This window comes from Carassius carassius, chromosome 42 (assembly GCF_963082965.1).
Source record: "Carassius carassius chromosome 42, fCarCar2.1, whole genome shotgun sequence".
NCBI lineage: Eukaryota > Metazoa > Chordata > Actinopteri > Cypriniformes > Cyprinidae > Carassius > Carassius carassius.
Genome location: NC_081796.1, coordinates 9094198 through 9122152, shown reverse-complemented (window position 1 = coordinate 9122152; position 27955 = coordinate 9094198). Strand labels below are relative to the sequence as shown.

Sequence of the window (27955 nt, the reverse complement as noted above, 5' to 3'; positions counted from 1 at the left end):
GCTTCCATACCTCTGACTTTTTATGTGAAGGTGGCATCAACGTCGACAAACCACCTGAAACCCTTTAACCCAGTTGTTCTCAAACTTTTTTCCCACCAGGCCGCATTATGGTCCAAGTACAAGTCTCGCGGGCCGCACGCACATTACGTCACCAATACAAACCAACCTGATTTATAATATTATAGCCTAAATATTATGATATCTAATCGATTAGATTCATTGAAATAAATAAATAATTCTACTACACCTGATTCTGTCGGAAGCTGAACAATTTTGTGAAATTCGGCTCGATATCAGTAACAGCACAATGAAGTTGCGATTGTAAAACCTGTGTTATACTTTCCACATGAGCAATCCGGATGCAAACGCGGCCAGCGCGGACGCGGACTTCTTCGATTTATACTTCCGAAAGCGCACGCTGATGGTCCGCTCTGCAACAAACATGTGAACAAACAATTGCCCAGAACCATTGCACATCGCTGTCTTTATATTCTTTATTGACGGATTGCACAGACTCGATTGGCAATGGGCTTCTTCACACTGCCTGAACATGTGTAATTGTGCTTTTGAAGACTACTGACCATGCGCACCTGTCAGCGCTGTCGTCTGCTCAGAGCCTCGGCACACACTCTCCGATGACGATTTTTACGTCACGCCTACCTAGCGGTCCATAGCGGACTCACGGACGCAGAAAGTAGGCTATAAGTGGCTTTAAGATGCAGTCTGTAAGACTCGCACGGGAGCATGACTTGACGCGCGACATTGCAGAAATTGTGCGTTCACAAATGTAGCCTATGTTGATCCAAATATGGAAAGCACTTTCGAATTTAATAATATGAGGTTCTCTTCAGAGATGTTTTGCCACATTTCTTCAATTAAGGATGATTGCTGCGTAGTATATGGTGTTTCCATTTGCTTGAACTTCTTCAAGTGAGTTGCAAAAGTTTTGTGTGTGTTCACATTTACATTTACATTTATTCATTTAGCTGACGCTTTTATCCAAAGCGACTTACAATTGCTATATATGTCAGAGGTCGCACGCCTCTGGAGCAACTAGGGGTTAAGTGTCTTGCTCAGGGACACACTGGCGGTTCACAGTGGATTCGAACCCGGGTCTCCCACACCACAGGCATGCGTCTTATCCACTGCGCTAACACCACCCCATATGTTCAGCATATGTTCAGCATATGGTGGGCCGCATTTGAATTTGTGATGGGCCGCGGGCTGAGAACCACTGCTTTAAACTGAATGAATGAATGACAGGTTCGTTGGTAACATCACACAAGGCACATAAGAGGATGAAATCTAGTGGAGAAAATTTTCTAATTAGATTAACTCTAATCTTACGTTCAATGTCAGTGGAAATAAATATGGAAAAAAATCGATTCATGGCCTTTGAGAATCGATTTTGAATCGACCACATTTTAAAAAACGATTAATCGAAAAATCTTAATTCCTCTTCTAAGAGACCAAAGTCTCTTATTATTCCTGCAAATTTCTGGGCCTTTTTCATTTTCATACATTTCAGTGATGGAAAGTAATTACAAATAAAGTCTCTTTTGAATACAGAAAAATAAGGTTTCGTCTTCATACATTTGCATTTATGAATGAAAAATTTTCCTAGAATCAACATTACATTAATAAAAAAAATCATTTTTTTATCATCCAATATCATTCCAAAAATAATGTGTTTCCTGGCAAAAGTGGGCAGTGAATGAATCTTTGTCTCCAAACAGTAAGAAAATTTTTCCCAGAAAATATTTGAAAACACACAAGAAAAAAAAAAGATGATCAGTTGTCTCTATATCAACTTGACAGAAAATACAGGTATTTTCTTCAAAATTAAACCGTTGTCTTAAAAATTCACTTGATGGATATATACCACTGAATATTTTAAAATGAGTTTCCTTAGCTTTAGGAGCCACTGGAAAGCTAATATACTTTGTTCGCAATTTTTTTTTACAGATTATTTATCAAAAACTTGCAAAACACTGTTATAATACAGGAGTGTATGATATAATATGGAATTGAAACAAGAGCGAATAAGTTTGTTGGGAAGCATTGCCCTAAAGTCATTACCATTGAAGGAAAGAGATGGGAGTTCACAAAGTCCATCTGGTATATTGACAGAAGTGTTATGTATCAAATTATAAAAAAATTTGGAATGGCATTTATAACATTTATTAACACGCTCAAATTGTTTGCCTTCACACTGCAAATTATATTTAGAACAGAAATCTTTAAAAGATAACAAACTTCCATTTTTTTATCCATTAAATGAATAATTGACCAAACACCTTTTTCGAGCCAATCAAGAATGCATAGAGACTTGTATCGAGACAAAATAAATCTATTTTTCAATATGGGTATTTTATGTGGAGTAAAATTATGGTTATATAATAACTTCCAATATAACAAAATCTGCTGGTGAAAGGAAGATAGCTTGATTGGTAGTCTGGAAACAGTGAAATCACATCTTAGTAGGAAGTCAATTCCACCCAGTTTTTTAAATATACCTCTGGAAATACAAAACCAGAAACTAGTTTCACTTGTTATAAAATTTTTAAGCCATTTGACCTTTAACATTCCATTTATACAATAGAAGTCAAAGGCTTGTAAACCACCATTTTCGTAATCTTGTATAAATTGTGCTCTCTTTATGTAGTGCACACGTCTCCTCCATATAAAATTGAAATTAATTTGATTAATGATCTTAATAGCTCTATTAGAAATAGAGAGACAAGATTCAGGATAGATAACCCTAGAAAGACTTTCCATTTTAGTTAAAAATCCTTCCAAAAATAAACAAATCCCTTTGCATCCATGCATCAAGCCTCCCTTTACATTCATTCCATCTATTCCAGACATTTTCCTTTTCCATCAAGACTTCATCCTTAGAAATGTTTATACCTAAATATTTGACACTGAACTTAATTGGGATATTATATACAGTTTTTAGGGGGCATTCATGTATGGTAATAATTTCACATTGGCCTATATTAAGCTTTAACCCTCTGGAGTCTAAGGGTATTTTTGGGGCCTGGAGAAGTTTTGTCATGCCCTGACATTTGTGCTTTTTTCATTTTCTTAATAATATCTGAATGGGTAAAGTCTAATCTCACTGTAAACAGCACAAACTGGGCTATAATAATATGTAAAATGCATGTATGTACATGATTGTGTTTTTGAGAAAAAAATATTATGCGTGGTTAGTGAAAAACTAAAAATGTTAAAACACTTGAACAAGGCAAAAAAACACATACATAACATTGGTTCCCGGGACTTTTGAGAACTGGAGCTTGTAGCCTAGAATTGTTTTTTTCTAAATTATGTGAAAATCATCTTGTTTACTCACTTACAGAAAACAATATATTGATTTACATTTTCTAAGACACTTTTTGTTGGTAAAAGTCATATGCGAGTAGGCGTCAACTATCATGAATATCATTGTGATTTACACCTGAGAAGACAAAGGCCTGCATAATGAGCTGCATAATGAGCCATTCGTTCATCTGTGCCATACTTTAATATCCACTTGGGGGAGCAGTTAAACAGTTTATCAGGAACAATCAAAGCTGACTTTCAAACTAATTTTTTGGCATCAATACTCCAGTCACACAATCCTTCAGAAATCCTTTTAACAATCTTATTTTCTACAAAAAAACATTTATTGTTGTTATTATTATCATTATTATTATTATTATTAATGTTGAAAAGTGCTGAGAAATTTTTTTAGGTTTTTTAGGGGGAATAAAATGAAAGAACAGCATTGTTTTTACATTTGTTAGCCTACAGTTATTTATTTGTTACATTTATATTATATCAAGCTTTTGAATGGTATAGTATTGTATAATGTTATTGAAACTTCATAATGTTTCACTTGATTATATATTTAGTCAGGAATTTTAGTTTGGAAAAAGTCTTTGGAAAAAGTCTAACTAGTAAAATGTTTACACGTTATGTGAAAACTAGTACAAGTATATAAAGAAATAAAAAGAGACTTACTCATGTTTATGATCTCTGCTGAATAAAGTGCTTCATTCTTTTTTTTCTGAGGAAATCCATTTCTCAAATCCTCAACCACATCACATCTTTTTGGGGTGAATTATGTCTTATTCCTCTCATCGCGAAGCAAACAGTAAAATAAAAACTTGAAGAATAGTCTGGCTGCTTTTTCTTCTGTTATGGGCGTAACAGAAGAACTTTTTTTATTGAAAAATAAAATGCAATTGGTGATTTCACATTTCATTTTCAATACAGTCTCGAGGCAACACTGCCAATATTAAAATGAAAAGCCAAACGTGAAAAAGAAACTAAACATACAGTTTTTACAAAGCTCTTTATTAACGCTCACGCAATAATAGTGACACAATTCAAATTTAAATGTAAATTTTACTTGTCATTTTAATTCCTCTTTTATTTCACTGTTTTCATTTTCGTTTTCATTTTCAAAGACAACCTGCATGCAAATTATATGTTAATGAAATAAAAGAGGAATTAAAATGACAAGTAAAATGTACATTTAAATTTGAATTGTGTCACTATTATTGCGTGAGCGTTAATAAAGAGCTTTGTAAAAACTGTATGTGTAGTTTCTTTTTCACGTTTGGCTTTTCATTTTAATATTGGCAGTCTTGCCTCGAGACTGTATTGAAAATGAAATGTGAAATCACCAATTGCATTTTATTTTTCAATTTGACAGGTATGTCACCGTGAAAATTAAATCATTTAAATCATTTTGTCACATATTTTGCATACAGTTTTCTGTAATGAAATCGTTAATCTGGTTTTAATTTTAATTTTAATCATTTCATTTATTTATTTAAATTTGGCAGAAAATGCCTTCCATATATTTAAGCCGCGCGCTTCAGTTTGAATCTGAATAGCGCGTTCAGCGCGGGGGCGTGGTCACATTAGATATAATGAAGGGAGACATGAAAAACAGACATCGCGTTGTTTTCATATGGATTACTTTATCACAGAATATAGGTCTTCGGCGGCACTTGTTTAGTTTAAAAGTAGATATGTCAAGCTTTCTATAGATATCTTTCTCATGTCTCTTCGTTGAGTATTCACGGAGTTACAGTTCATTTTAATGACGTGTTTGTAAATAAAGATCAGCGCAGACAAAGGCTGCAGACAGCACACCTTGTTTGTTATCTTTATTTTATAAGTGCACAAAGTTTTGTTGTTGTTATGTCTGTATCCAAAAAAAAGTAGACCCTTTACAGATTCGATTGATGTATTGCTCTTATCTGTACGATTAAAACTGAAAGTGTAATTTAAGTTCTTTTCGGGGTTATCAGGAGAAAATGACTCAAAACGCGTATCCGCGTTAATCGACTTCAGAGGGTTAAAGGTGCCATCTGTCATGTCTGGCAAAAAAATCAAGTCATACTCCACATTCCATACCAGATGGGGGCAGTATGCCTCAATAAAGTGAATTGGTCTACTCTAGAGTAACAAACGAGAAACGGCATAGTCTCTATGCTCCGCCCCTACATTCACAACAACCCTAGAGCATAGCTGAAGTCTATAAGACAGCGGTTCTCAATTGCAGTCCTCGCGCCCCACTGCTCTGCACATTTTGAACATTTCTCTTAGCGCTTCAGACATTTGTTCTATTCGAACATAAGTGCCCTGCGAAGTGGACATCACAGGATATTCAGCCATGATTCCAGTTCGAAGCGAACGTAGCTATATGTTCCAATCAAAGTGCATTGAAGTGTGCAAGACGTGAATTTAAATTGTATTGATTTACAGATGTATATGATGTCACAGTTGTCCATGTTTAAAGACGCTGCACAGCACAAATCAGTGAATGAATGTTTCGATGTGAGGTAAACTTCAACAGATTTCCCCTGCTCAGAGAGTTTTCTAATGAGCTGATTATCTGAATCAGGTGTGTTAACAAAGAGAAACGTGCAAAATATGCAGAGCAGTGGGGCGCGAGGACTGGAATTGAGAACCGCTGCTATAAGAGGACGTTTTGCCTCCAGAGAAAACGCTGGGTGATGTCAAGTGATTTTGAAACATGACATCTTCAAGCTACTCCCCTTCACCTTTACCAGTGAATATGTTCATATTCGTTTTGTTCATATTACATTGAGTTGTATATACACATTATTTGAATTAAATTATTTTGACAGACAGCATTCTGTCAACATCATTGGTCAACATCAGACAGCTGATGTTGACCAAGCTAGTGCCAACCAACGTAACCAGAGCTGCCAACTCTCAAGCATTCACCGTGAGACACACGCAATTGACTCTTTTCACACGCTTTCACGCCACACATCAATTTTCTCACGTACAGAAAAACCACGAAGCAAAGAGGACACGGAAACCAACAGACTAGACAGAGCAGGTTACTTATGATATAAAAAAATGGGTAAGTTATAGCTAGCTAATTATCAAACGCAGCTACGGTTAGCCATCGCTAACATTAGCACGTTTATAGAACAGCCTTCGATACATTTCTTAGTTATGTTATAACTTCCGCAAAAAAAATACACAAACATATAAAACAAACTTCTAGCGAAATACTAACAGCATCTAACTTACCAATCCAAAAGAAATGTTGCAAGTTCGGTGTCGAACCTCATTTCTTTCAGGTCCATCAGTTGTCTCCAGCGATTGAAAGCAGTGCCGATGTTTTCTCTGGTTCGGTTTCTTTTCTTATCGGATTTGATTTGTGATTCCGAACGCTGTTGTTTCCCTGTAGCGGGTGGTGGTCTCTTACCAAGGGCTTAAGTCATCCTTCCGCTCTCTTCCCTGAACTGAAATGAAGTAGTGGGCTGTACTTTCCACATGATTGACATCAGGTATAAGTACGCCCACAAGCCGTGCGAGTTATTCGTGTATTGCAGGTTGGCTGGTGGTTATGTTGCCCGAATACCGCCTCCCATGGCCGAAACTGGTATTACGGCACCTGTCGGGCCGGGGCTAGTAATGCTAATGCTAATTAAGGTTGATATCTCTGCAGCACTATAACTTGACATTTTTTTAATGACATCATCGCCCTTATTTCTTCTCATACTTTTGATGCGTGTAGGTCATTTTTTGGATATTTTTTCCTCAATTTTTGCACATGGCACCTTTAAACCTGAAAATTTGCAAAAATAATTAATTATATCAATTACTTAGGGAATTTGGTTAAGATCTTTTAAGAATACTGTTGTATCGTCAGCCAATTGACTAAGTACAATTTTCTGTCCAAACACATTTAAACTGTCAGCATTTGAGTTTTTAATTAGGAGAGCTAACATCTCTGTAGCCAGAATAAATAATGAGGGTGAGATGAGACAGCCTTGTTTAACTCCTCTCTTGACATCAAATCTGGGTGAAGTACCTGTTGGTAGGGCAACTGAGCTATTTGTATTTGTAGAGAATAATTGAATAATATTACAAAAATTTTCACCAAACCCATATATTTTTAAACATTTGAAAATAAAAGAATGTTCTAACATATAAAATGCTTTATAGAAATCTAAAAATAAAATAACCGCATCATCCTCTGTTTCTTGATTATACTCCAGCAAGTCCAGAACCAATCGAATATTATTATGTATACATCGGCCTTTAATGAATCCAGTTTGTCTCCCCAATAATTTTGGATAAACTGTGTTTTAAGCGGTTATTATATATGTGAGTTAGTCATTTATAGTCATTGTTTAATAAGGTTATAGGTCGCAAATTGTCTAACAATCTGCAATCTTTTCCTGGTTTGGGAATAAGCGTGATAAGGCCTTGTTTCATTGAACTAGGTAAAACCAAAGTTTTAGTCATTTCCTGAAAAGCAGCAAAAAGAAATTCCCTTAATAAGACCCAAAAATGGCGATAAAAATTAGATGTAAAACCGTCTGGGCCAGGTGATTTATCTAATGACAAACACATAACAGCAGAATCAAGCTCTTCAATTGTTAATTTTGAATTGGTCATCTGTATGAGGGACAGATTTTCCAATTTTTTCAAAGAGAGAATTAGGGTCTAAAATTGAAGAGGATGGCGAATATAAATCCTGATAAAATTTGGCGACTTATTTAGCTATTAATTGTGTATTAGAACACTCTGCCCCATTAATAATTAAAATTTTAATAGAATTTCTTTCTTGACATTTATTTCCAGTCTGCAGAAATAAGCGGAGTTTTTCTCCCCTTTTTCCATCCACTTAGCTCTTGATCTAATATATGCCCCTTTAACTTTTCTCATATAGATTTCATCCAACTGTGATTGCAAGAGTAACAATCTTGATCTATCATCCTCCGTTAAACTTAATTTGTTAGAATATTCATTTTATTTCTTTAATAATAGATGTCTCTTTTAAAATATAAGATATTTTAGCTGTTTACTATATGAAATAGATAACTGGCGAAGCTTATATTTAAAGAATTCCCATTTATTTATCCAGGAAACCAAGCTATTATCATTAATAATATTTGAAATAAGTTCTTTGACCAATTTCGTATAACCTTCATTTCCAAGAAGGTTAGAGTGACGTGACATAGTGACGTGACATTCAGCCAAGTATGGTGCCCCATACTCGGAATTCGTGCTCTGCACTTAACACATCCGAAATGCACACACACACAGAGCAGTGAACACACACACACACTGTGAACACACACCCGGAGCAGTGGGTTAAACTTCCAATAACCTTTGTTATGGAAAGGTTTACAGTATTTTTATAATTTATCATCAATTCAATTGAACAGTGATCTGTTAGGGGAGCTGCCAATATATTAGATATAATTTGATAGGGCAAAAAAACTATGAGAAATTAACCAGAAGTAAATTCGGGATTTGCTAGAAGCATCAGGTTTAAACCAAGAAAACTGTCTTAGATAGGGGTTTGATCCATGCCAGGGATCTATTAAACCTTGATTATTACAAACGAGTAATAATAAAGAATTGTAATGATTCACATTATATTTAGTTGGTGACCAATCTAACCACTCATCATACACCATATTAAAGTCACCACCCAATACAATAAAATCAGTAGTATTTTGCTTTCATTTCCTCTAATACCAGTGATATTTCTGAAATTAAATGTTTGTTTTGGGACAAATTATTATAACCATACACATTTCCTAAGACAATGTAACAGTGTTACATTTTTTGAATGCAAAATAACCAATGACCATCCAAACTAGATCTCGATTCATCAAGTTTCCCAGGGAAGTTGTTAAAAAGAAAAGCAACACCCCCTGATCGATTTGTGCCATGAGCAAATAAAATTGGTTCACCCCACTGATTTGACCAAAAAGTACAATCACTGCCACTTGAATGAGTTTCCTGCAAAAGAACGCACTGAGCCTTTTTTTCCTTACAAAACAAAAAGGTTGTGCAGGAACATACAATTGTTCAAGCACGCAAAGCGCAGCAGCCATTTTTCCCGCTCTGCACAGAAGAGAGATCGCTGCTCCTTTAATCTGTTTGTATTCGTTGTGTAATGCCCTGGAGACAGGGCCGCATTAAGACTATAAGGGGCCCCTGGGCTTTAACTCTTGAGGGGCCCTTCCAGGGCTCGACAATAAGGACTGCCCGATTGCCCGAGGCTAGTGTGAATGACGTTCGGGACAGTGGACAGAACGGTCACTTGCCCGATCGGGCCAGTACGAGTATGCATCTCACTTTACAAAAAACACCCATTCTTTGCACGCATACACTACGTGACGTAGTAGGTTAGACTCGTGCACATGATTTAGTCTTAATGCCTCAGAATTTAAATATGCCCCTGTATATATTTCATATTTATATAATTTAATATCTATTTTAACCAATATTACACACAGAGTGCTGTTTTTCTCCACATATTAGCATGATTACACATGTGATTATTTTATTCAGCATACAGTTTAATAAACAAGAATATCAAGTGACTTACATTTTAGACACCAAATCGTCTGTTTCGCTGTATTTCGCCAACGAAAATGGTTCCAAAGTCCACGGAATTGTTTTGCATCTCTGAGCAACACTTCCTGAGTAAATCAGCCTTGACTGAATCGGTTGAATCCTAATAATTTGCTCATTATCAGTGATTCGCTGCCACTTACTGGCGGGTTTAATTTCAGGTTTAAGGTGTCTTCCTTTTTTTTTTAAATAATTCCGCAGTATTTAACGTTTTATATTTTCAACATTGAAAACATTTTTATGCAACTGTAACTGCTCTTGAATGATAAATTTTTAATAAAGTTTAATCTATTCTATAGTTATACATTAGATTACAACTTATTTACCTGAAAATCTCGTTTAAACCTACATGAAAAACTTGAAAAGCACCATTTATTTCATTTATATGTTTGTTCTGTTGTATTTATTCGTGCTATTACTCGTAATTTGATTATTTGTAACTATTTTATTACTTACTGTTTATTTGTCTAACAATATTTAAAATTTAGTAGCTTTTGCTGTCATTAACCTATTGGTTAAATGTAACAAAGACAATGAAACCAATATCTATGCTTATTTTACAGGCCCATTTTATTGTCTTTTACTTTTATTAATTTTTTGTTGTGGGGCCAGTGAAAATTTTGGTGGGGCAAGTACAAATTTTAATCACTGGCCCGACCAGGGTTGAGCCCTGCCTTCATCCATTGGAACTGCATAACTAATCGTTAAAAGTTATGGTTCCACCCCCTTTTACTGTTAGGGCGTTTGTATCTATTACACGTTACCCCACCAGGTGGCAACAAGTGACTGTTAAAAATGCATTTGTCATGGAATCATTCTCAATTTAACTCACTCTTCTTAATCACAAAACCTTTTATTTTACGTGAATAAATGGTATTAAAAACATCCAAATCTATAGGTCTGTCATATAAAATACACAAATATACCCAAGTGAAAAAGTACACTTCCATAATGTACTTAAAGACACCATGAATAGGAACTAAAATGTGCTTTTAATATACTTTTTTTTAATACAGAGACAGTAATAAAAGCATATTTTAGTCAAATTCATGGTGTCTCAAAATACCAGTTGAGTACACTTAGATGTTCTTAAGATTATTGTAGGAAGTACTAAAGAAGAATTTTAGTATATAAAGTAAACAAAAGCAGAGAGTATAAAGTAAACAAAAATATAGAACTTTTATATAAATATAAATATATAAAATATAGAAATATAGAAGAATATTTTTATATATATATTTTTTTTATATACAGTACAGACCAAAAGTTTGGACACACCTTCTCATTCAAAGAGTTTTCTTTATTTTCATGACTATGCAAATTGTAGAGTCACACTGAAGGCATCAAAACTATGAATTAACACATGTGGAATTATATATGGATTTATATATAAATTTGTCCATTTGTCCATTCATTATTTCTAAAGAAACACGAAAATGTATAAAAGGCCCCATTACCTTGTATCTTACGTTGTGGCCCCGTAGAAGCAGTTTTTGTATAAATAGGCTAACGATTGCGTCATAACCTGGGACTCTCTGTCGCACAGTAGAGAATTTACCGTATGGATTGGAGGAGAAGCTTGCAGGCAATCTTTTACTGTCTATAAGGCTATCGGGGGGACGTGGAGGCATGACGTCGAGGGAGAAGCCCATAAAGAGTCCATAAAAGCAACGGGACAAAATTATTCAACAACGTCTGCAAGATTCGGTGGGTGATTCAGATTTCTCTTGACACAGCGATTAGAAGACGTACAGGTTGCTCACGTGACATTTACGTCAAGGAAGTGCGTGCTTCTAATTGACTTCACTTGTCTCCGTTGAATCCAATGGGGTCGCTGTGTCCATTTCTTTTACTGTCTATGGGCCCGAGGCTATTTGCTCCGCCCGGCCCGTTTTAAGCCCTGGCTCGCACTGGCCCGACAGTGGAAATGCGGCTATTGAGTGAGAGGGTTTGACTGACACTTCTCGAGCAGGAATTGCAACGCCGCACATGCATTCAAAGCAAAACGATAAAGCGTAATTTTAAAGGGACATCCAACGAATTATAAAATCCGATTACAATATTTTCCGGCATCATCGGGGCCCTCCCCCAGCCTGGGGCCCTGGGCTTAAGCACAGGTAAGCCCGTGCATTAATGCGGCCCAGCCTGGAGAAGCTTTGCTTGTAAGTTTATCATTAACATTTGTTATTTTATTTAATTTGTGTTTGGATCTTGTTAATATCTATATATATTGAAAGCATGTTTCATGTGCATTATGAGTAAGTTACATTCAAAGGATCGCCATGTGATACAATAATAACTATTGTAATTTAGCGTTGTTAATGTAAAAATTTCAGAACGAGTTTGTGTATTATAAGGTAAGCATTTTTTTTATTCTGCAGTTTCACAAAAAGAATGTAACTGAGATTGAGAGAAACAACTTGATTGCACTCAACAAAGTCAAGTAAAGAGAAAATTTACTTAATCTTCTGAGTCGTCATTGAATCCACTTCTTCATCTCTTTACAATGCTTGACTATCTGTATATGCATGCTCAATGCACACGCATGCAGAGGACAGAATAACGGAGCAGAGGATGGTTTGAAAAAGTTTTTTAAACTCATGCATAGTCTGGTCAACGGTTTCACATATTGATCAATAATATAAAATATTCAAGTGTATGATTATAATTAATAATTTATGTGAGTAGTAGCAAAAATATTTGGGGTGAGCTGTTTGGTGTCTCTGAGACCCCAGCTATAGAACATGATAAAATGCAAATGAGGTGTGACATTCAGTTTCTGTCTGGTGCTGAGGTTATTCTAACATATTCTACTGAATTCCAAATAAGTGTACACGCACACACACAACCAAGGCAATGTAAATTCAAACACTACAGTCATACGAAGCACTGATTTCTTCAAACCAGGTGTCCCGACCTTCTGATACTGCATGACATTCGAAGCTTCAAATGTCATCAATCACAAGCGAAATCATTCGACACAAGCATGGACACAGTGTGTGATACAATAGTGTTTTGAAAACTGCGTTGCAGCATCGGAGCCTCTGTATCAATCGTCCCATCACTAGATTTTAGCACCAACTTGCTGAAAAGGTGTCTGAACACCTTTAGTAGTTGGTTCAGGTGTGTTTAATTAGGGTTGGCACAGTGGGCTCCATTAACAGGTTTGCACACCCCAGGGGCCTGTTCTTTGTACGTCGCTAACTTAGTTAGCTGGATTTGATTGTTGATGATTTGGTTAATCTTGGATTATTTTGGTTCTTCGAAGCTCATCCTGGACTTGCTGTCATCGCAACAGGTCCATAACCTGGGGAGCAGGCTTATTTCATGTAAACAGGATTAGATTGCATCCTTTTAAGATTAAAATTAAAATAATTATTAAATAATTAAAAAATTCTGTTTGAAGAACCAAATTAGCCAGAGATTAGTTACCTTGATGAGAAGATCTGGCATCTTTCAAATCATCTCAGATGCCTTAAGCAAGGTACGAAGAATGGGCCCCTGGTATAAACACAAGGCGACATTTAATTACCTACATTACAAAATATAATAAATGTAACATTACCCAACATTGGTTAGGTACACTGGCTGCATAAAAATACATAAAATTATGATTAACTGCATGAAAAATGTGAATATAAATTCAGAGTCATCAGCAGAACTAAAGGGGTTAAAAAAAAAATAACAAGCCCCATGAACCTTCGCGCATCCATGTGACCCTTGAGTTGGTGATGTGCGCGCAAAGTTGAAGAGAACACCCGCTGTTTGATGCAGGCATTGTGTTTGGAGTATACAGCAATTGAAAAAAAAAATGCTTTGTCTGGATTGAGATGATTTTTGGGGTAGTTGATAAAGATGAAATGGAGTCAGATGACTGGAATCTAATAGGTAGTAGGAAAGGACAATAAAAGAGAAAGAGTGGACGAAATGAAGGGATTTGGGTAGATAGCCAACCCATTAAAAGGGGATTCGAAGGATCAGATCAGATGAAGATGACATGGTTGTACGTAAAAAAGATTGGAGGAATATAAAGAGGAATATAAAGAGATGAATATAAAGTAATTCTTAAATTTTGAAAGGAAGATGAACATGTTAGTCTAAGTATAATAGCATTGTCTAGAGAGCTGAAGAAAAAGTTAGGAGAAGTGGATACGGCTAAGATTTTGAGAGATGAAAGCCTGTTTGTCACATGTAAAACGGAAGAACCAAACAAAATAATGCAAACGTTATGTAGAATTCAAATGATGGGGATTACATTGGTATTTGAATGGGTGCCTGCACATATTGGTATTCAAGGAAATGAAATTGCATATAAAGAAGCAAGAGAAGCAGTTAAAAACAACAACATTAAATTACTTGTTAATCTAAGAATGAAATCAAGAGTATTATTAAGAAAAGACTGAAGGAAAGGTGGTCAAAACTTTGGGATAAGGAGAAAATAAGGTAGGTGGTTTTACAGAATTCAAAGGAAAGTGGGAGAGATGAGAAGTGCAGGGAAAAACAGGAGAGAGAGTAATATCGAGGATGAGATTTGGACACACAAGATAAAATAATATACCTTTTAAAATGGATAAACATGATACGGGAAGGTGTGACTCTTGTGGACAAGAAGAAACAGTGGAACATGTTATAATGTACTATCAAAAATTGAAAGAAGGAGCATAATGCGAATATTAGAAAAGAAAAATGCAATTTACACAGAGATATTTTACAAGATAAATAATTTCAATAAAGGAATGCATGCTATAATGCTGTAGTTTCATTTTTTATACTCGTTGTGGGAGAGAATATATATATATGTGGTGGGAAAGGGATCGTCATTTTGATCCCTACTCCATACCAGTTGGTGGCGGAAATACACCATTTTGTTGTTTGTCAACCGCCAATAAAATTTCACGAAGAAGAAGAATACTCACTTCCGGCTGCGGCTTGCTAGGTGTTGCTAGCTGTAGCGAGTGTCGGTTGCCAGGGTGAGGTTAGATCACTCCTCTTTGCAAGAGAGATAAACTCACGTAGTATCTCTCTTAAACACATCTATCATATCTAGACACAGACAACGACTATCAGGGAGGAGTGCCATCACAACGGGTGAGTTTGCGGAGCAAAACTACGCAGAAGATCATGTGAATGAGAAAAACATTTACAGCCAACCCAAGAGATTTAAATGAAAACACATTTCAGATTAATAATGATAAATAATTAAAAATGACTTAACTCTAATGGCTTATTTAACGTCTTTGTGTTGCAATACTAATAAATACTCCTGAGGGTTGTCATATAATGCTGTTAATGTTTAACGTTAAATGCAGTCTCGAGACACTTGTAAATTCATGTTTCTATTAACGTTAACATTTTATGCTTGTATATAGGTTGACTTTCTACCCCCATATTAATGCACACGTGTTCAGCTTATTGAGTGACCTTGAGAAGCATCTTAACTCCATGTGTCATCTGTAGATCCACTAATGCTTCTTAAACCAGATTACTGACAGATCTGTTTTGTGAAACTTTATTTTCCCCATATGGTACGCTATTCAACGCTTGGTCTCAAGAATTTGTGCATAATAATGTGTTGGGATTTAAAGTAGTGCAGTGGTGATAGATGTGTGTTTTATGTGTGCTTTTTATATATATTTAGATATATTGGATTTAATTGGTGGTATCATATCACGATTAACAATTTTAGCTCAGTCCTTTGTCATGTTGTTTTTACTATTTTGAATTACAGCCAAACTAATTTCATTGTTATAAAGGCAGATATTTAGGCCAAAGAGGGCGAAGATAAAAATTTGCATGATTTTTTTTTTAATAACAAAGAGAAAAGGATGATAAAGATACACATTACAACTACACATAATATAATAACAAACAGTGCTTTATTTTCAGGTACAATAGGTGCATTTAGCAGGAGCTAGGGCTGTCACTTTTTATTCGATATTCGAATATGCTTTCGAACATGACGTGAAATATCCGTAATCGAACTATAAATAAAATATCCGTTTTTTAAAATGCCATGTGTAGTATGTTTTTTACAGTCTATGAATATACCGTTTGTTTTTTATTTTATTCTTTGCCATCTTATCCAGTTGAGGGCACTCTAGACGTATTGTAGCGTAGGCCCATGACCAAATCAAGCAAATAATAGCTAGCCAGGCACGTCTGTGCGCTCAGAACGTGTGTTCTCCACCGCGGGGAACATTGTAAATAAACCAGTTGATAGACTGGTGTTTCTTGCAAACAATATTAAAAAATGAATTAGGCTAGGCTATATGCCTTACTCCTGCTGCTGTTTAAGTTGTCACGTTATTGTTTGTGCCTGTTCTGAATCGTTTTTTTTTTTTCTTTTTTTTTTCATTTAGCCTAATGTTGTGGGATATGCATAGTGGCACTTCATAACAGTGGCGGATGCAGAACGTGACAGATGGGTGGGCCTAGATTAAGTCGAGGTGGGCCTGAATTTATGGGTGTTCCGAAATCAAGGCTGGGTTTCCCGATAACGGTTGTTTCTTAGCGCGAAGACTCTAAAGGGGGCCACACACCGGACGCGCAGCTCAGCGCCGCGCCGCGCCACGTCTAGGACAACGCTCACCTGAAAATCCGATAACATCAGCAATTTTCTGATTTCTGTAAATAAATATAAAACTAAATGTATATTGCAGCACATGGTAAAGTCCGTATATACATTAACTACGATTTGAGACACATAAATGTAAACACGGTCCTGAGCCGTTGCTGGGCATTATATTATATATTTATTTACAGAAATCAGAAAATTGCTGATGTTATCGGATTTTCAGGTGAGCGTTGTCCTAGACGTGGCGCGGCGCGGCGCTGAGCTGCGCGTCCGGTGTGTGGCCCTCTTTAGGAAGCTGATATATCTTCTTATGTGCGATGTTACCGGGTGCTGTCCGTGGCGATGGTGCTGAATTGGTTGATATCGATGGCTCGAGAATCAATTATTCTCTCGTGCAGGGGCTTTTTATGTAAGAAAGCGGTGTTCTTTATAAAAGAAGCGCTTCAGAAATAGTTGAAATTTCATTTATTAGGACTCATGGGATATTATAAAAAATAATCCAAACTATAATAGCCTAGCCTACATATTTTTAAATTGTATCATATATTGCTGCCATAATAACCCAATAAACCCAATTTGTATGTGCTTTCGTCTCTTTCCCATTTTTGTTCGCTGAGGTGGAGCTGCGATTAAATTTTGTTCTTGTAAATACTTTACAGCATTTCAATAATAATAAAAGTGTACATCTTACGTATGGTGCTCGGCAGTGATCAAAAAGGATTTTAACAGTGTATTTTGAATTTCTTCTTGTAAACTCAGAGATGTGGATTCAGACGGCAATTAAATCACCACACGACCTGTTTGTCAAAAAACAGTAGGTACTAATTTGGACAGGGATTTTTATTGCGGGTTGGGTGAGAAAAGACACTGATATTATGGATTCGGACGGCACTAAAATCACCGACTTACTGCTGTAAATGTTTAAAATACCGTATGAGCCCATGAGAAACAATATTAGCGTCTGAATAGGACTTGACTGACAGTAGCCTATGCTTTCACTGACCTTTAAAAGCGCTTTTTAATTAAATTAAATTAATTAAATGTTAATTAAATTTGTTTTTATTAATTAATTAATAATTCCCATTTTTTTTTGTTGTGGTGAAGCTGCAATGAAATATTGTTCTTGTAAATACTTTCCAGCATTTCAGTAAAAAAAAAAAAAAGTGTAGCCTAAATAAGAAGGTTTCGGGAAACGCTGAAACCTTGAGTCCTCTGACGTTACAAGGTGCTGTAGCCATTAAAGAAAACGTATTTAGGTTAATATATATGTTCAATATTATAATATACGTTTTTATTTATTTAATCTATGGTTATGAAAAGTGAACACTGAACAGCATTATAAGAGGCGCAATATGACATGGTCAGACATGATTATGACCACTTCATAGGTTTGTTTTGTAGAAAGACTTTCTTTAAAGTGAATTTCGTTTTGTATAAATTGTATCTTAATTTTAATCAATTTTTCATCAACCAATTGCAGATATAAAAACAAGCAAATATAACAGACAATAATCATGGAGGCGCCTGCGCGGTCACTTGCATTGCACGTTAACTGGAGCGCATCTCATCCTAACTTAACGAAACTCAGTGTATGCCTCACACAGACATGAGAAATACATCAAATGCACAAAGCTTGAAATGTCTTTAAACGAAATAATTCAAAACGAAAAAAAAAATTAAGGTTATAACATGGTGTTATTCAAAAAACGTTTTCCACTTGTCTAGTTCAGGGTGCTTGCAAGAAAAGTTCTCAAAGTGATTATAGCTGAAAGCTGCTCGGGAATTCTTTTCTCATTAGAATCATACTGTAACGCAATGAAACATTCAAACTGCTTTATAATGGTAAAAAAAAATGTTTATTAGCCTACTTATTTTGTAATTTAAATTTAATCTACTGTCAAAACTGAGCTAAATACATAAGCCTATATAACATAGGCTATGGCTACCGAGCCAGGAACATATAATTCACAAAAAGGCAACATTGTGATAGTGCATAGGGAAGATCAATTAGAGAGCACGTAGCTCTAACAAAATAACAAAAAAACAACCACAACATAACACTCTATTCATTGAACATTTAAAGTAATGACATGTTAACTGAACGAATATTTAGGCCCTGAACAAGAGGCTGAGGTCAACCCCCACTACACGTTTAGCTTTCTAAAAAAGCAACATTATTTGAGCTCAGAGGCTCAAAGTAGCCTACTTAATAGTCTCATCCTGCTATCAAGCCACGGCCTACATGTAAAGAAAACCATGGCCTATACCTTACCCGGCTACACAAGGCGGAGTCGCCTGGGTTTTGAATTAAAGATGCTTATGATCTCGTCATAATCCAGTGTTTCTGTCAGTTCTCTTTCAAAGGATAACAGGGTCAAATTGTTCAAGCGTTCAGTCACCATTGATGCTCTCAAGCGAGTGTTGATCCTGTGAGTAGCGGAGAAAAGTCTTTCAACACTGCAGGACGTCATGGGTAGTGTGATGATGGCCCTTAACAGACGGTTCATTCCGGGGAAAATATCAGCAGCGCAGGCATCCAACAATTCAATTAGTGAGGGCATTTTGTCTTTGTCAGCTTTGCCCTTGATGAATTGGGTAAAAAAGGCAAATTCCGCATCACAGACTGTTATCCCATACAAGCTGCAAGGAGATTTGATCAGTTCTTGTGTGCCAAAAGTGGTGGATCCTGGGATGAGGGCAGCTGAAGCTCGCATTATTCCGTAGGTGTCGTCTTTAAATCGGCTGTTCAATTCAGCCATCTCGTTATCCAGAATACAGTTCCAGAGTGCTCTCAGATCACCATTATTTTTGATAGCGGATGTTTTTCCCAATGTTGTGGTGACAATAGACTGACTAAACTTTGCAGGCAGCTTTCGCTCACGAGACATTATCAGATCCCAGCATGCTATCTCGTATTTATCCATCAACTCCTCTGTCAATCTGAGAACTTTGTCAAAGTCACCATCTGAATCATCTCGAAAAGTGGCAAGGGTGGCTTTCAATGTTTCAATTAAGGAGATGCAGTCTGTCACGCAGATTGCTGGACTTTGCAGCCCCTTTGTGGCAAAATCGCTGCACTGAAACAACTTGCAAAACACAACAAGCATGAAAATGAACTTTTTTGTTTGCATCTGTTGTAATAGGTTATCTGCATCTAGTTTTGTCTGTCCACTTGTCTCAGAATACTCAGCAAGAGTCTCAAGTAACACGTCTAGCATTTCTAAAACTTTATGAACAGATCCTGATTTAGAGCTCCACCTGGTGTCACATGACCTTTCCAGTTCCTTACATGGGCGTTCTGGATGCATTTCCTTCTGAAGTTCCACAAACCGAGCGTGCCTCTGGGCCCCAGTGAAGAAGTTGTGTATCTGATTGATGACAGTGAAAAAAGTACTGACGTGTCCAGATGATTCCGCAGCAGCACAAAGCACTAAATTCAGTCTGTGGGAATTACAGTGTACATACACAGCTTTGGGAAATGTCTCTTTCAATATAGATTGAACGCCTCCTCTGTGCCCAGACATGACCGATGCCCCATCAAAACAGAACCCGACACAGAGAGAAGGGTCCAAACCAAGTGGTTCTAGAATTTCAAGGATCCTCTGCGATATTCCTTGAGCAGACAGGTCAGCTGTTTTGACAAAGCCCAGCGCTCGTTCTTTGATTGTCCCACTATGGATAAATCGAACACAGACAGCAACTAGCTCGCGTTTCGAAACATCTTTAAACTCATCTGCAAGTATGGCAAAATATGTGGGCCTAGGCTGTTCTTGCATCTCCGTTTTTATCTTCCTGAGTAGAAGTGAAGCGGCAGCCTCAAGCAGCTCGTCCTGAATGTGGTGGGACATGAGTATAGCATTTCGTGGCAGTTCAACAAGTTTTTTTTTTATTTCTGGGTCGTACTTCGATATAAACTCGAATAGCTCCAAAAAATTCCCCTTGTTTAACGCTTCCTGAGTTTCCCGGTGCCCTCTCAGGGGTATCTCCATTTTGGCACACTGCATGACAACATCCAGCACAACTTTGACGTGCTGTCGATTACGTTCAATGAACGAAATGGAATCTCCGTGCATCTGATTTAATACAGTACCGCTGCCTTGTTGCGCATGACTTTGTTTGTAGGAGAGTAATTTTACAAGTGCAGAAGCATGTAGCTTGCTAGACTGATGCTTCTCACAGACCTGGCCGATACGTTTCCAATTTTTGAAACCCTCTTTAGTAAAAGTCCCCTCAGTGTGCTGTTCAGGAAAATGCCGACAGGCTTTACAAAAAATCAGGTCTTTCGACTGGCTATATTCAATCCAGTTGAACCTTTCATACCACTTGGCGTTGAAGCTTCGATATTTCCCATCAATTATGGTACTCGGGAATGCCTGTAGATGAGGTTGGGTAGCAGGTTCCCCCAGAGCTGACAGATCCGACGGTGCAATTAAGTGTAGCAGTGATCGTCGATTAGCCATAGGCAGATCTGCTTGCCGGTTAGCATCAGTGGAGGTCGTCGGTTCGGAGTTAATCTCCGCTCCATTCTCAGAGCCAGTGGTTGTTCCATTACGATCCACAGATTGGTCCTCCAAATAATTATTAATCTCAATACGAGGTTTTTTAAAAAAATGAGTGAGAGTAACTTGTTTGGCCATACTGAGAAAAATCAAGATACCGTACACTTCTAGCGAACGTTATAACCGTTGGTTGTTCGCGTCATAGATGGTTCGCGCCAGATTACAATAGAGCGCGCTACGATGTTGCATTGACCAATGAAAACAAGTCACCAACACACTTAAATATTAAATAGTTATCAGGCTTACTTATAATTTTACTGTTTTAACATAACATGTTATAGATGAAATACACCACATAAAGTAGTATCCATATTTAACAATACAGAGTAGTATTTTATTTATTTTTTTATTTCTGATTGGGCGGGCCAGCTGTCAATGTGGGCGGGCCCAGGCCCGTCCAGGCCCGCCCACAGCTCCGCGCCTGCTTCATAAGAATTGATATTCTAAATTGATAACCTGCTGTTTCAAACATTAAGTAAAAAAAATAATCCAGATAGTCCTGTTTATGACTCACTGTTAAACATTTGTGATTGAATCTCCAGGGAAGTCGTGGCCTAATGGTTAGAGAGTCGGACTCCCAATCGAAAGGTTGTGAGTTCGAGTCCCGGGCCGGCAGGAATTGTGGGTGGGGGGAGTGCATGTACAGTTCTCTCTCCACCTTCAATACCACGACTTAGGTGCCCTTGAGCAAGGCATCGAACCCCCAACTGCTCCCCGGGCGCCGCAGCATAAATGGCTGCCCACTGCTCCGGGTGTGTGCTCACAGTGTGTGTTCACTGCTCTGTGTGTGTGCATTTCGGATGGGTTAAATGCAGAGCACAAATTCTGAGTATGGGTCACCATACTTGGCTGAATGTCACTTCACTTTCACTTTCACTTTCATTAGGGGCCGTTCACATATCGCGTCTTTTGCGCGCTCATGTTCGTTATTTCCAACGTAGGTGCGCAGTATATTGGAATACATTGCATGATATTCGATATCCGTTCGAATTTGATTTTTCTCAAAAGTGACAGCCCTAGCTGGAGCATTCAAGAAATTGAATGAACAAATATAAAAATAAATAGGGTGCACAATAAATATCGGCTGATAATTAATAATTAATGCACATCTCATCAGTAAAGCCAGTTCTCTAATCAGCTGTCATTTCCATCAGGTGCATGATTTCCCATAGAGCAGCTGTTACTACACAGAGCCTTTGTTAACTGACAAGCTGCACAAATCAGTGGTGATAATGAATGTGGATTTGTGTAGCTTGTCAGTTAACAACAGTTAAACTGATTCCTAAAACAACTGTATTAAATCTCTTCAGTCAAGAGCAGTGAGTGTTTTTTTTTCTTTGTGTTTTGTTGTTTTATAAACAGTAAATAAATAGTTCCCTCAAAGCTGTCTGTCAATTCTGTCATAGTGTTTTAGATTTTATACCACCATTTACTCAATCAAAATGGTTTTAAACCTGAGTTTCTTTCTTCTTCTGAACATAACTGCTATTTTGAGGAACGTGGAAAACCAAACAAGTATTTTTTTGCTACTATCAAATTAAATGTGGACCAGCAACTGTTTGGTTACCCACATTCTTTAAAATATATTATTTTGGGTTCAGCACAAGAAATAAATTAATACGGGTTTGGGACAATGTGACCGTGAGTAAATAATGACAGAAAATAAAATTTCAGGGTGATCCATCCCTTGACAGTAGGCTGCATGTTTAATAGGCCTACTGTCCCTTTAAGACCTGCACGCAGCTAATATACAGGCACTTATATGTTTTTCTCTCAGCTGTTTACTTTCCTTTTAGACATAACCAACTTGAGACTACATGTAAACCTTTTGTGTTTTGATAGTATTAGTGCAAAGATATTTTAGTTCAATAACCAGGCACTGTTTGACAGGCTTTAGCGCGCGCTTTGTGTGTATGTGGCGTTCAGAAATAGCACAGGTCATACCAGCGCGCGAATGAAACATTTAAAAGCACAAGCAAATAATGACAGAGTAACTCTTCCGCTGAGTTAATACTGCTGTGAATGCGTGTGGCGTTGTACAGTATATGATGAAGGCGCCAGAACTGCAGCTGATTGAATGTGTGCTGTAGCACAATACTATGATATTTCTTCAAAAGCAGATCGTGAAGACATTTTTATTGTCCACGATCAAAAATCGTCATATCGCACATCCCTAAAGTATGGTGACACAAAATAAAACATGGTGATTTTCTAAGCGGATAAAAAAATTATAACTATAAAGTGGAAGTCATGTCATTTTGCCAAGTAATGGTAACCAATACTCTGAATTGGTGCTCTGCATTTAACTCATCCAAATGCACATACACAGCAGTGAGTAGGGAACACACCACAGAGCTGTTGTTAACTGAGAAGATGCGCAAATAAACGCTGACAATGAACGTGGATTTGCGCATCTTCTCAGTTAACAATGGCTCTGTGTAGTAACAGCTGCTCTATGTGAAATCACGCACCTGATGGAATTTACCGCTGATTAGAAAACCGGCTTTACTGACGAGATGCGCATAACGATCAGCCGATCGTGATCGGAGCAGCCCTAACAACTAGCCTAAGGCCTAGTCCACACGGACATGGGTATTTTTATAACCGGAGTTTTTCCTCCTGCGTTTAAAAAAAAAAATCCCGTCCACATGAAAAGCAAAAACATGCTATCAAGCGCTGTCAAGAGCATGCCACACCAGCAGGCGGCGATATAACCCAAAGATATAACCCAAATTGTAAAGTCACCTTGGCCAATCAGAAGCAGTCAGCGGCGCACAATCTGACGTCAAACACAGCGGATAACGGCGCACACTCTGACGTCGCAAGGCAAAAACCCCAGTTATACTGTCCACACGACAACACTGCAACCGGCGTTTCTGAAAATGCTCACCCTGGCCGTAGTTTTCAAAAATGTTCGGTTTCTGAAACTGCGTTTTCGTGTGGAAGAAAGGCCGAACCGCGTAAAAAAAGTCACGGTTATAAAAATACCCATGTCCGTGTGGACAGGGCCTAAGTTTGCTTTTTTATAATTTTTTTTATTTTATTTTTTAAATGCATAGAATGCAATGCATACATCAAAAATAAACATTTAATTATTACCCATTGTTTCTCTGTCTGTACCTGTACTGTGAACAATGACAATAAAGTTGACAGATGAATTAAGTGCATTTAAGTGCCATTCATATGGGGTTTTAAATAAAGCATTTTCTGAGATGCACATTAAACACATAAAACATTAATTTATCTTTTAATTATTGAAAATTAACTTTACTTTTTGGTAAACAAAGGGGATTTACTATTAAAAAGAGAACATAAAAGAAATGTTGTGTGATTTAAACCTAAAAAAAATAATGTTTGATTTTTTTTTTTTAGTAGTAGTAGGCTATGTACATTCTGCTGAACAATAGTCTTTAACCGGACTTTTATTTTGACGGGTTGACTGACGTACCTTTACAGTTCTGTGTATGTGATGTGACGCTAGTTTTACTCAAACGGTCAAATGCTCATGAAGTGACTGTCAGAGCAGTTCTGGAGATGTTGTTCATGTGTTCACATCCTTATTTAGTGAGATAGCAGACGCTGAAATTACCGCGAGAGTAACGCGCGCTTCATTGTGTTTGATAAAGGAAGACGCGCTTCTGCTCCATCCATTAACAGTGACAAGCAGAACATGCAGGATTCATATTTAAATAGACTGTAAATTCAGTTTTTATGACTGGATTCCGCGATTCCCTCCGTGTTTTCTGCATCGCGGAAATCATACGCCCTAGTTGTGGTCTGCCAGCTCTCTTGCAATGGACACACGCCACGACGTTCTCTTTACGTTTGCCCGCGCCCTCAAATCAAAACACTGCTGACTCCTTGCAGTATGCGATTTCACACGCAGCGCTTGTGTCTCCTTCCGCTTTGTGGGTGACGTAAACGCTTTGTGTCACATTAAAAAAATCATTGCGAAAGAACCTGACGTGAGATTTAAAATAAATAAAAAGAGGCTTCGAGGCAGAGTTACTCGAGGAATCGTTTCAGCCCTAATATATATATATATATATATATATATATATATATATATATATATATATATATATATATATAATGTATGTATGTATGTATATGTGTGTTTGTGTGTTGTCGCCAAAAACGTCATACTCCACATTCCACTCCAGTAGGTGGCGAAAATGCACAGTTTGCCAACCGCCATTAAAGGTCCCATGACATGGATTATTTCCTTTTCTTTAAATGCTTTTTAATGTTTCCTTAGGTGTACTTATATTGTTAGTATGATTTTTAAATTTAAAATTTAGAAATAAAAAGCATTTTTATATCCTGATATTAGCCCTCTGGCTTGAATGCTCTGTTTGAAGGGGCGTGTCTGCTGTGAGACTCCGAGTAAACGACAACTGTTGTGATTGGCTGACATCTTTGCATTTGAAATGCGTATTACATGTGGAACCCCTCTCAAATATATATATATATATATATATACTATTACAGCTGTCAAGATTAACGAATCGTGGATTTGTTGATTATATAATTATTTTTTTCGATCTTTTCCCATCACAGGAAAGGCTGCAGTGATGAGCATTGAGTAGACAGAGTCTGTTTATCGCGTGAATGCAGTGATCTTGTCATTATTGCAACACGTTTTCTCTCACAAAATACTTTCACCACAACTAACAGCAAACACATGAATGCACCACATGAATACAGTAAGAGTTTTGTTGTGCAGCATAAGAGCGTCATTCATTGTAACGGCAGTTTGGGCAAGTGTGCAGATATACTGCGATGTGTGAGAGCTCCGAAAAAAAGGGAGCGTTCTTTGATCGCTCTCTGTAGTTAAATCAATTTAAATAACAGATTTGTTTCATGCTACTAAGAGAAACAACGTGAAGTTGATCGTTTACTCACTGGCTTGATTCACTGATGCATAAACCGTATTAAATGATTTAGAAAGAAAGTCTATGTGAACTTTAGTGATGTCCAATTCGTGAATGAATCGTTCAATTTAACCGGTTCTTCTTAGTGAACCGGTTGAACCAGTTCACCAAATCGAACTGAATCGTTTGAAACGGTTCACGTCTCCATTACGCATTAATCCACAAATTACTTAAGCTGTTAACTTTTTTTAACGTGACTGACACTCCCTCCGAGTCAGAATAAACCAATATCCCGGAGTAATTCATTTACTCAAACAGTACACTGACTGAACTGCTGTGAAGAGAGAACTGAAGATGAACACCGAGGCGAGCCAGAATGCGAATGAACACGCCCACTGCTGAGCAGTTCTCATTCTCGAGTCAAGAACTGGTTGCATCGGTTTTCGGATCACCAGTACACTGAACCGAGAATCGTTTCTGTCGGACGCGTCTGATTTGAGAACCGATGAGCTGATTCTCGTTCTCGAGTCAAGAACCGGTTGTATCGGTTTTCGGATCACCAGTACACTGAACTGAAAACCGTTTCTTTCGGACGCATCCGATTTGAGAACCGATGAACTGATGATACTGCGTATGCGTATAATTTTTTAAAGTATTTTGTTAAACATAGGAAAGTGTGCTAAAATAACTATTTTATTTTGCTTTTTTTATTATTATTATTATTTTTTTTAAGATGAATGTTTCAATTTGTATATTGTAGATAATGTATAGGCCAAAGGGGTTTTCAGGGAAGTTGGACAATAATTAAGACTCAATGTTTAATAGGAATAAGGGATGATTTATGTAATATCTGTCACAGGGCGTCTGAACTGAACTGGTTCTTTTGGTGATTGATTCTGAACTGATTCTGTGCTAATGTCATGAGCGCGGCTTGGATGAAGGGCAATCTGGCGAAACTTAAGTTAATTTAATAACAAATACATCAAAATGGATTATGTATATTACGTGGATCATGGTTTCTGCGCTGATGACACCTAATTTATTTACTTTATATCTTCAAGACTTAAATCCTCGTATGCACATTATTGCTGTTACTGTATTTGGGTGCGTTGTTGCAAAACTCAAATGTAAATTTTTCATGATTATGAGGTTTTTAACTGACTAAAGTTATGATTACTGACTTATAAATAAAAAAATGTATATATATTGCCAATGACGTCATTACGTCGAGCGTAAAAGAACCGCTGAACCGTTTTTTTTCAACCGGTTCATTGAATCGAACCGTCCGAAAGAACTGTTTCGCGGAAAAGAATTGAACTTCCCATCACTAGTGAACTTGAATGATTAGCTACACATCAGAAATCACTGATCACAGATCAGGCATTAATGAACACTGTTACTCACTGTTTGTGGCGGTGCTGTCGAAGCCATATCATAAAAGTCTGTTTGTAACGCCTTTGCTGACATTGCGACTGAATTATATGTAAATATTTCTGCGGGCAAAGCAGAGAAAGGGGAGGTAACATTTCTCCTTACAACGTCACAAAGAGGAGATTCCAGATCAGCCCGTTTGAGCTTCCATTTTCTCAAAGGCAGAGAAAGATAGCAAAATCTCGATTTACACCGATTAAAAATTCTAGAAACTTGGGGACCATATACAGGCTAGGGAAATCATTTTAATGTTAAAAAACCTCAGAAAGTGACATTTTCATGTCATAGGACCTTTAAGAAGGAAAAGAAAAAAGAAGAAGAAAAACATAGTGGAATATGGTAGTGTTGCACGGTGCACCGATACTTCAAAAGTATCGCGATTTTCGGAAATTAAAAACGTCACGATTCCTAAATTTATTAGTATCGACTGCATTCCAGATTAGTAAGAGACGTATTCCATGTTGGTGTGTGCAACGCACGCTTCCAGTGCCTCCTAGTGTTGTCACGGTACCAAAATTTCAGTATTCGGTACCGATACTAGTGAAAATCCGCGGTTCTCGGTACCAATTTCGGTACCAAAGCAAAACACAAAAATATGCTAA

General features: G+C 37.2%; 1 protein-coding gene across 1 annotated transcript in view; it reads left to right on the top strand.

The window, feature by feature from the left end:
* The first annotated feature begins 14824 nt into the window (after nucleotides 1-14824).
* The window catches only part of mak (male germ cell-associated kinase), a 50680-nt gene continuing 37549 nt past the window's right edge, over nucleotides 14825-27955 (top strand). Inside the window, exon 1 of the mRNA XM_059535538.1 lies at nucleotides 14825-15003. The gene's annotated coding sequence lies outside the window, so the exon portion shown is untranslated. The remainder of the gene's footprint in view (nucleotides 15004-27955) is intronic.